Here is a 9328-nt window from a genome sequence, read left to right on the forward strand (position 1 = left end):
GAATTTAGCTGCACTGCACACTGTTGCTATCAAACAGGTGCATACACACACATGCAAACACACAAACCTCAGCTAAAGCCCTGCAGCTTGTTTTGGGAATACAAGTCTGGAGGCAGCTAGCAGGCACACAGCTTCACATGGCTGCATGCAATACACAGCCACATACACACTCTCAAATAGTACATTCAGGCAGAGGCCCATGGGTATGCAGTCAGATACGCACACAGACACACATACACACACACACACACGTACACACACACACCAAGAGCATACTCAAAAATACACACAGTGAGTAGCGTACTTGCACACATTCACACACACCAGCTGCAGTTTTATATGAGAAAGTACCTTGGGACCTTGCCAATAGGATACAAACACTTACCTACACTGAACTGTGCATATACATTTGACTGCACACCATATAGACACACACACTAAAGAGGAAACAAGGATGACAAATGATGGAAGAGTATGGAAAAACGTGCAGGAATGTTTTGTGGCACGCAACGTTTTGCAGCAGCGTGGTGCGGTCCTTCGTGATGATGGATGAGGCAGGAGATGACAACATAAGTGGTTATTAAAAAGAGGAAATGGGGGCATTTATAAAAAACTCTGCTGGACTGATCTTTGGCCCATGTCACATGTCACCCTGGGCTGCTATGTCATGCTTTCTGATCTGTGAGACTTCCCTCCGCTGTATGTAGGACCAGATTTGTTAAAACCCTTTGTCATTCTCTTCTCAGAGCCCAGGAACTGGCATTTATAGCAGGCTTTGTACTGAAGTGACTGTGCCGGATTTACTAGGTGCAGCTACCAGGTGCAAAGTTGAACCTGCTTTATTGCCTTATCACTTCATATAAAAATAGCTTTGCTCTATTTTCTTTCAAGTTTAAATGTGATATTCCCTCATAAACAGATACCGACTACACAGTTGTTACAATTGCAAATGTGTGTTTGCACCTGAATGGAATTTGCACACAGCATGTTATCTACAGTACAACAAGCATTGGAAGACAAGAAGAGAAGAGCAATCTTCAGTGCAGAGACTGAAGAGAGCCTCTGATGAAGATAGTTTGATGTTGCTGGGTTTGTTTTAATTCAACACATCTCTACATGTAAATAACTCCAGTTTCTAAAACTAGCCTTGTGATTTGAGACAGTCCTGCAGCTCCTTTCCTAGATTTAGACAATGAAAAGAATGAGATGTACAACATGCTTGGAATACAGGTAACTTCACTCAGGTTCAGGATTAATTTGTTCTCAATTCTGGTTGTGAGGTTTCATTATTCAAAGTAGACTTTTTTTTTTTCATGTGGAAGCCTTCTTTAGTCCATCTCCTGAGAGGTGATTAGGAATGAATGCCCTCTTTTCAATTATGTAATGGCAATTTCAATCTAATTTTTCAAATGAGCCAATAAATGACCCCAACCTTGGTCTGGTGCTGATCGGGCTCATCAAGTTTATTGTTATGTGATCTGTTCAGTGTTAGCTGTGGCATATTCTCTGTCAGACTCTGCAGCTTGGAGTAACAGACATTCAGTCACACATTTTGTACGGAGCATTGATGGGAAATAGCAAGGCAATCAATTGCTGGCACTGGATGCTCTGTGCTCAAATATTAAGTAGCTACTGATCACACATTTGTCCACAGCATTGCTTTCTGCATATAAAACTATTTTTTTTAGTAAATATTACATGTTGATTCATATATAATGCTTATGTGTGTGGTTTGCACTTTCCTGTTATTTTAGACTTGATAATGTTGAATTGCCATTGGCAGAGTGGGAAGAAGACAAACCCATGAAACCACAGACGCAGTGTTTATCTTATTTTTAATAAGCTAACACTTATACAGTAAGTTATTCTGTTAGTGTTTAAATATGATTTTATTAAAAACTAACCTCCACTGATTGTGGCTTCACAGCAGTTTTTTTTTTGTTTTTTTTAAAAATTGGTTTAATTTGTTTCAGTGAGAAATTTCTGATATCTCAGGACATTACCATTTTCTCATTCTTAGCTGCTCATACTGTAATTACATTCTGCACAATGTGACATGCAGCCATCATACAGATGTGTGGCCATCTCAGAGTACTGAAAATCTCTCTGCTTAGAAGCTTTAGCTTCATGTGTTGAAACCTTAGAAAAACAGGAGAATTCACATAGTTTATATTTGTTGCCGTGAAACAAACCATGTGATTAGCGGTCCTTTAGAGTTGGCTGCATGAAGGAAAAGCAGCGGTGTTCTGACATTTCCTTCCCTAACCTTTCACTACCTCTTAATCTTGAGAATATCTTAGGCTCCGAAAAGAAACCCTTTACCGATCGCAGTCCTCAAATTCCTCTCCCCCGTTGGGCCTCTATCTGCATGGGCGTACATGTCCTGATAGGAACTAACACCTTTGGATGTGAGCGGGAGCACAGCTGTGAACCTAACATTCCTATGCAGCGTTAGCTCTTATGCAGAATCCAGCTTCACTTTAGCAACATGTGGCATGTGCTACTCAAACGCCTTAAGTTACCATTTCTGTTATTTTTAAATCTGGTAAATATTTACATGTGTATGTGGAAGTTTGACGGCCTGTCTGTGCACATTAAGTCTACATTCACATCCGCTTGCGTGTGTGTGACCTTGTACAAAGACACAGTAGTTATCAGTGAAGGTTTCCAGACCAGTTTAATCTGTTTATCCTCAGAATAAGATTGTGAATCATTACTATGCAGAGCCAGGTGCTTTTTTTGCTCAGAGTCTTGAGTAGCTTCCTAGTTTGTAGTTGTTACAGAATGTTTCACCTTACAGGTCCTGAAGGGCTGCAGTGTCGACTGCTTTTCATCTTGCTCTTTTAATTAGTGACTGATTTAGATCTGGCTAGGTGATCCCAGTGTCTGGCCAATCAATGAGGGAATTAATGGAAGCGCTGGTGCAAGCAGAGTAGAGCAACATTGTGGCTGCCACATCCCCAACCAGTGGCTTGGGATAGAATGGGAAAATAAGATGTTTAATGTTGCCGTAACAAAACAGACTATTTGTTCTGTGCCTTAACATGATTCTGCTAAATTCTAAATATTCCCAAACTCATTCATACTGTCTCATCACATCTATTGCAAACCTTCCATCCAGTTTGTTCCTAATTCCGGTCTCGGTGCTTGTTAAAAAACCAATCAGCCAAACATTTCATTCATGAATGTACATGTACATTATGCAAATGCACAACGTGAACGCATGTTTATTCTTAGATGATTGCACTGCATTGATAGCGCTCTGATATTGAAGCTATTTTTTTTTTTCCAAACACACACAGCCCTTGCAGCTTCTGGATAGCTGTAAAAAAGTTGAGTAGTGAGAAATTATTCCTTTTAAAAGCAAACATAATAAGATAATCCCCAGGTTGAGCATTCTAAGGACATCTTGACAGAAGATTTGGGAAAAAGGCAGCTACAGCAAACAATTTATATGCACATTAAAGCCAGTAAATGATGTGGTATCATAGTCAACCTGGGAGTAGAGGGGGTTGGCCTGGAAGCAGCACTGCAGTCCTCTGCTCCCCGCTGTATTAGATGTCAGGTGTTGAGGCGAGGAATTGAAATATTCCTGCACCTTGGCCCATCTTAAAGCAAGTGCTTATATTATACAAGCATTGGCAGTAGATGTACAAACTATGCAGTCTCCTTACAAAACCATTTTATTCATTCATTTGGCATTAGTATAGGCCATTTAGGTTTATAATAATAATAACCTTGCACTCTATTATGTGAATTCCTGATGCAAGATCCCCAGAGACTGGACTTTCCACATGAATGCATATGGCCTTACTGATATTTATGTCTGGGCACTCATGAGGGTAGTAAACCACTTGTTGCTGTTTTTTTTCCCCCTGGTGTTTGTGTGTGTGTGTGTGTGTAAGGCAGAGAAAAAATAAATTAGATACAGTAATGAAATATTTCTGTGGATCATTCATACACAAATTCTTTGTACGATCTTAAAATACAGTGGATGTGTGAGTTTGCAATGTCCTGAGGATTGAATGAATGACAGGGGGCTGAAAGATAAGACACACACAGTCATGTCTCACCATAGTTGTGAGGACACTAATGCATTTCCTAGACCCTAACCATCACAACTAAATGCCTAACCCTAACCCTTAAACCAAGTCTTAATCCTCAAAACACCATTTGAAGCCAAAATGTCCTCACAAGGCCAAAAAGTCCACACAAGAATGGTATCAGAGTAAAACATGTCCACATAACTACACAACAATAGAATGACATGTACACACACACACACACACACACACAAACAAAGTGAATAATTCAAGATGCTCACACTGTTTTACAATGTAAAATGAAACCAGGTCTTTATTTATATCAGATGATTTTCCTTTCAGGTTGCACCAGTTAATTTTAGAGCACTGCAGCAATTACTAGAGATGTACAAATTAAACACATTCTCCACTTAAGTAATTATACACTAAGCTGAATGTTATGAGTTAGCGAGACGAGATGTGGTCAAATATTTCAGTAATAATCATCCATAATGGGTGTGCTTTCCTGTCACTGCTTTTTCATGTCTGGTGTGCCAGAGACCACAATTGCTAGGACTTAGACATTTTTCTTTTTGTTAAAAAATGAGGTCAGAGAATTGTTAGTGCTACACCGTGGCAGGGCCCAGGGTCAGCTTCATCTCATTTCTATCAATTCACAGAGGGAAGAGAAACAAGGAGTATCCTCCCATTCAAGTAATGAAATGTATCCCCCGAATGTACGGAAGTGAAGTCCAATTAATTGACACTGTCTCTTGGCAGAAGTGTTTAATCTGAACCCATAAAAAAAAAAAAAAATCTGAATTATAGGCGAGATGCTCTGGACCTGGGAGTGAGGCAGGTTTTGTACGACCACAAGAAAATTAAAGGGACTTGAAATGTCAGAATAAAATGTCGTTTTGCTGTGAAGAAACATCAAAGTGAGATGTCAAGGTGACTGTTTCATTTTGTTCTTGTAAAAGGTTACAAAATACGAAAAGGACAAATGGAGACAACCCGCTAGAAACAAGTGTTTGACATGCAGAGCCATTGGAGATTTCACACTCCCCTTCCCTGTAAAAGCAGTTTTTATGAATTATGATTTTTTAATGCATTTGCAGATAGAAAATGCAAAGGCCTAGTGTTACGGCACAGTGTAGGCTCACTCCACACCTTCTACCATATTTATCTGTTAAAAAGAATAACAGAAAGCTGGGTGTAACAGCAACTTTAATATTCATCCTGGACAAAATATATATTTTCTTCTGATCTGTGTGTGCAAGAGTCCTCATTAGTTACATCTGTGTATGCCGCAATTTGTTTTCATATCAGCCATCCCCTCAAATTTAACTCACATAAAAAAAAAAATGTCATCATGTTTTTTAAATCGACCTTCTCTAATCAGCCTTTCTCACATGTATTTTACAAATAGTGTGTGTTGTGTTTCCTGTGAGGACCTGGTGTGACAAAGGTGTGATGAATGACTCCATTGTTTGTCACTTGAATGCTATGATCGCTGTAATTGCCAGGGCCGAGGCAGCAGCAGCAGGCTTTACTACTGCTGTTTACAGCCATGCAGTAAAACACACACACACACACACACACACACACACACACACAGAGTACTATACGCCCTGCTGCTGTATGCTGCGCTACTCGCCCATCACTCTGTACACTATGCACAATGGGAACAAGAGCTGCTCCCCTGCCTGGTGGCTCTTCTACTCGACAGGGATCAAAGAGAGAGGAACGAGAGATAGTAGGGGGAGAGAAACGAAAGAGGGGAAGTTAGGGAGGGGAGGAAGTAGAAGCTGAAAGAAGTACAGGACAAAGATGTGTGGATGGAAAGAATGGCGAAGAGCTGGGGGAAAATAGGCGAGGAGTTGTGGAAGGAGAGGGAAACAGAGGGAAGGAGAGTTAGTGAAAGTGAGATGGTGCACGGGGAGGTGATAGAGTGACTGAATGAAAGGGTGACTGAACAAGTGAAACACATAAAGTGACTCAGTGAGAAAGACCGTGTCTGCGGGTGTGCTCACGTCCCTGTGCGTGTGTCCAAGTGGATGAGTGGGTGAACAAGTGCAGCAGGACAGAGAGGCATGAGAAAGAGAGAGCGAGATTGTGGGGAAAGGGAGAAAGAGAGGGTGAGAGGATCTGTTCCGTCAGAGAGGACACACTCCAGTGGCTGTGATTGAAGTATGGGCCAATTAACACGAGGAGCATTGAGCTCCAGCTGCACTCTTCTCTTCATTCCTCCGCTCCCCTACTCTGCCATATTACCCCACACGGCACATACACACACACACATTGATACACTCGCATACAGTATATGCACACTGTGGGCACTGCAATATGCTGGCATGTTATCTTATCTTTTACTATAGTGCAGCTAGAGACCAAGAAAATTACAGAGGGTCATATAGCAGCTTTCTCAAGTCGACTGCAGTCTTAAATGTGGACAAATGAAAGAAATTTAAAAAAATTGAGTCTTCAGTCTCAGTGGAGGGCTTTTCATCCCAGGTGCTTACACTGACTCACAAGGATGCTGCAATTTCTTCCAATAGTATACAGTAGACTATATGTCAGCCTGCATGTATTTTAGATGTTGGCTGTGGAAAACTGCCTGGGTTGATTCAGTGCAGCCTGTACCATAGGCAGCGGGAGGCCGGTCCATTACTCTGCATGACAGCATGGAATGAAGCAGCAGAGCCCCGGTGTGGGCGAAACACAAGGCTGCACACTGCACTTCCACAACTCCACACACCAGAACTCAAAGGCTCAGTCCCCATTCATATTTCCCCAGCAGATCGGATGCAGCAGGTCTGGCACATTGCCTTCATTGGAGTACAGTGGGAAAGGGGCTCAGAGAGGTGTGGATGCCAGCAAATGACTTTTAGCCAAGCCGTTCTCTCTCTTGTGACTCATTTCCAGAAAAACCATAGGTGCTCACTGCAGTGGTAGCATGTATAGCAAAGGAGATACTCTAAATGTTGGGTTTTTAGTTTTAGTTTTTGTAAAGTGCCTTGAGATGATTTGTATTGTGATTTGGCGCTATACAAATAAAATTGAATTGAATTGAATTAAATGCTGTGATTGTTTCCCTACCATCACACTGCCATCAGGAATCAATTTTTCATTTTTTGTTTAGAGGCTACACAACTTTCTGGTCTCTCTGGTAGCTGCAGGAGTGATATAGACTTCACTGATATTCTCCATAGAAGGAAACACCTTCCAAGTAGCTGATTCGCCTTCAGCTACATAAAAGTAAAAAACTGAAGTACAAAAGCACAGAACTGTGAAAGAGCCTTTGCAAGAACTGCACATATTTTAGTTGTTAATTAGTTAAGGTAATAATTTGGAATCACAGTGAGCACATTATGCGGAGTAAATCAAATGTTTAAGCAGATATGACGTGTTGTGATTGTGAAGCACTGGCAAATGCAGAGGAAAAAGCGGAGACTGTCCAGCCTGTGTGAAGGTTTTCTCTCTTATCTTCTTGATTAGCTGTCTCTGCCAGACTGAGAATATTCCTGCTCTTAAGTGCTTGGTAAATATTCCTGAAGGTGTTTTTAGTTTGCTTCTAACAGTCACTGGCATGTGCGCTGGCATCTGTAGTGCTGTAACTGCCACTTTCTTTGTTTAAAAAAAACAAACTGAACAGGTTTAGCAGGAAAATAATGATACTGTACATACAGCATGTGCTTTTTACAGTGATTGACAAAATGAAAGATCAACTCTGTGCAACACTAATATGTGGGCATACTGTGAGATACAGTGATTTTAGACAGCAAACGATGATTGAGGGTCCATGCACCATAATGAATTCAAAGCCTAAAAAAAAGCATCAAAGGAAGTAGTTTTAGAAGATTTGAAAGGTTTTCAAGTTCAGTTTTTCAAGAAAGACAAAAAAGAATAAATTATCATATTTATCATGCATGATTCTTAACCAAACAAGCCAGTGATAAGTCACAACTAATCAAAATTAACACATCGTTACCTAAATATCATAGTATCATGAGCAGCGATCCAAATACGACACATAGCTTGAAAAAAAAAAACTTTTCACATCTCAACAACTGTCTGATTCCTTACCTCAAATCCTGTTCAGGAAAAACAGAAATTTACATTCCTTTGACTAATTGATCCCAATGTAAGCATTCCCAAATATATACACGGTGCATACTCCATTGAATTAGAAGAGCCTCCAAAAGCTAGAGAGGATCATTTTTAAAAGCTAGAATGGGGGGAAAAAACAGAAATGTGAAAATTTGCATTTTAACAAAAGATTCATTTACGGAAGCAAATCAAATGAAACAGTAATCTCTCTCTCCTACTCTCCTGTCTGTTCTCTGTGTGTTTGTTTGCTGTGAGCCCCTCACTGCACACTTTTTATGATTCAGTTTGCAGAATATCACAGAATGGAACACATAATGAACTATATAATAAGATGGATTGCAATGAGGGTTTGATTGTAATCTTCTTGTACTTTGCTTTATTGTAGCACGCCTCAGTGACATGATGCACTTGTACGTTCAATAACAGGCAGAGTACACTGCTGTTAAAGTGGATGCTGTATATAGTAATACACTGTGTTCACACTTCCAACAAGGCTCACTGTGGTGGAATGGCATACGCTAGCTGAGCAGTGCAACGTAAACACCTCATGAGAGTGAAATACAGTGACAGGCCTAACAGTTAATGTCTCACAGCGCAGAATACATCTCCACCAAATGATATTCCTGCAGCTTCATCTCTGACTCTCATTTTCTCTCTCTGTCTGTCTCGCTGCCTTTCCCATTCTTTCCTGCCACATCTTCCTCACCTTAAAGAAAACAAAAAAGCAAAACAAAATAAAAGCAAAAAAAGCCCCATTTTTCCACACTCTCTACTTCATTATTACGTTCTCCCTTTTCCTCTCTCCTTCTAACAGGTCTGTCTCTCCCTATCTCTCCACACCTCCATCTTTCTCCTGCCCGCATCTATCCACCTCCCTTGTTCGCCCTCTCATTCCACTTCATTCCAGTGCTCTCAGCCTCTTTTTCTGCCTCTCTTTTTCTCTGCACATAAACACATACCCACAGGCCTGTCACTCACAACATGATGGTTGCCATTGTATTTATTTAGGCCCTACACGTATACGCGCCCCAGTAATCAATATTTCTTTTCCTGCTTCTGTCCTCACATATTTTCAACACCATCCCAATATCCCAACATCCCACCCTACTTCATCCTCGCTTTTCCCCCCTTGTCTTCTCCGCATTCAACCGGCCTTCGTTCCTTCATTCAGTCAGAGAGTCTTAAGGCATATCCCG

This window comes from Mastacembelus armatus, chromosome 16 (assembly GCF_900324485.2).
Source record: "Mastacembelus armatus chromosome 16, fMasArm1.2, whole genome shotgun sequence".
Classification (NCBI taxonomy): domain Eukaryota; kingdom Metazoa; phylum Chordata; class Actinopteri; order Synbranchiformes; family Mastacembelidae; genus Mastacembelus; species Mastacembelus armatus.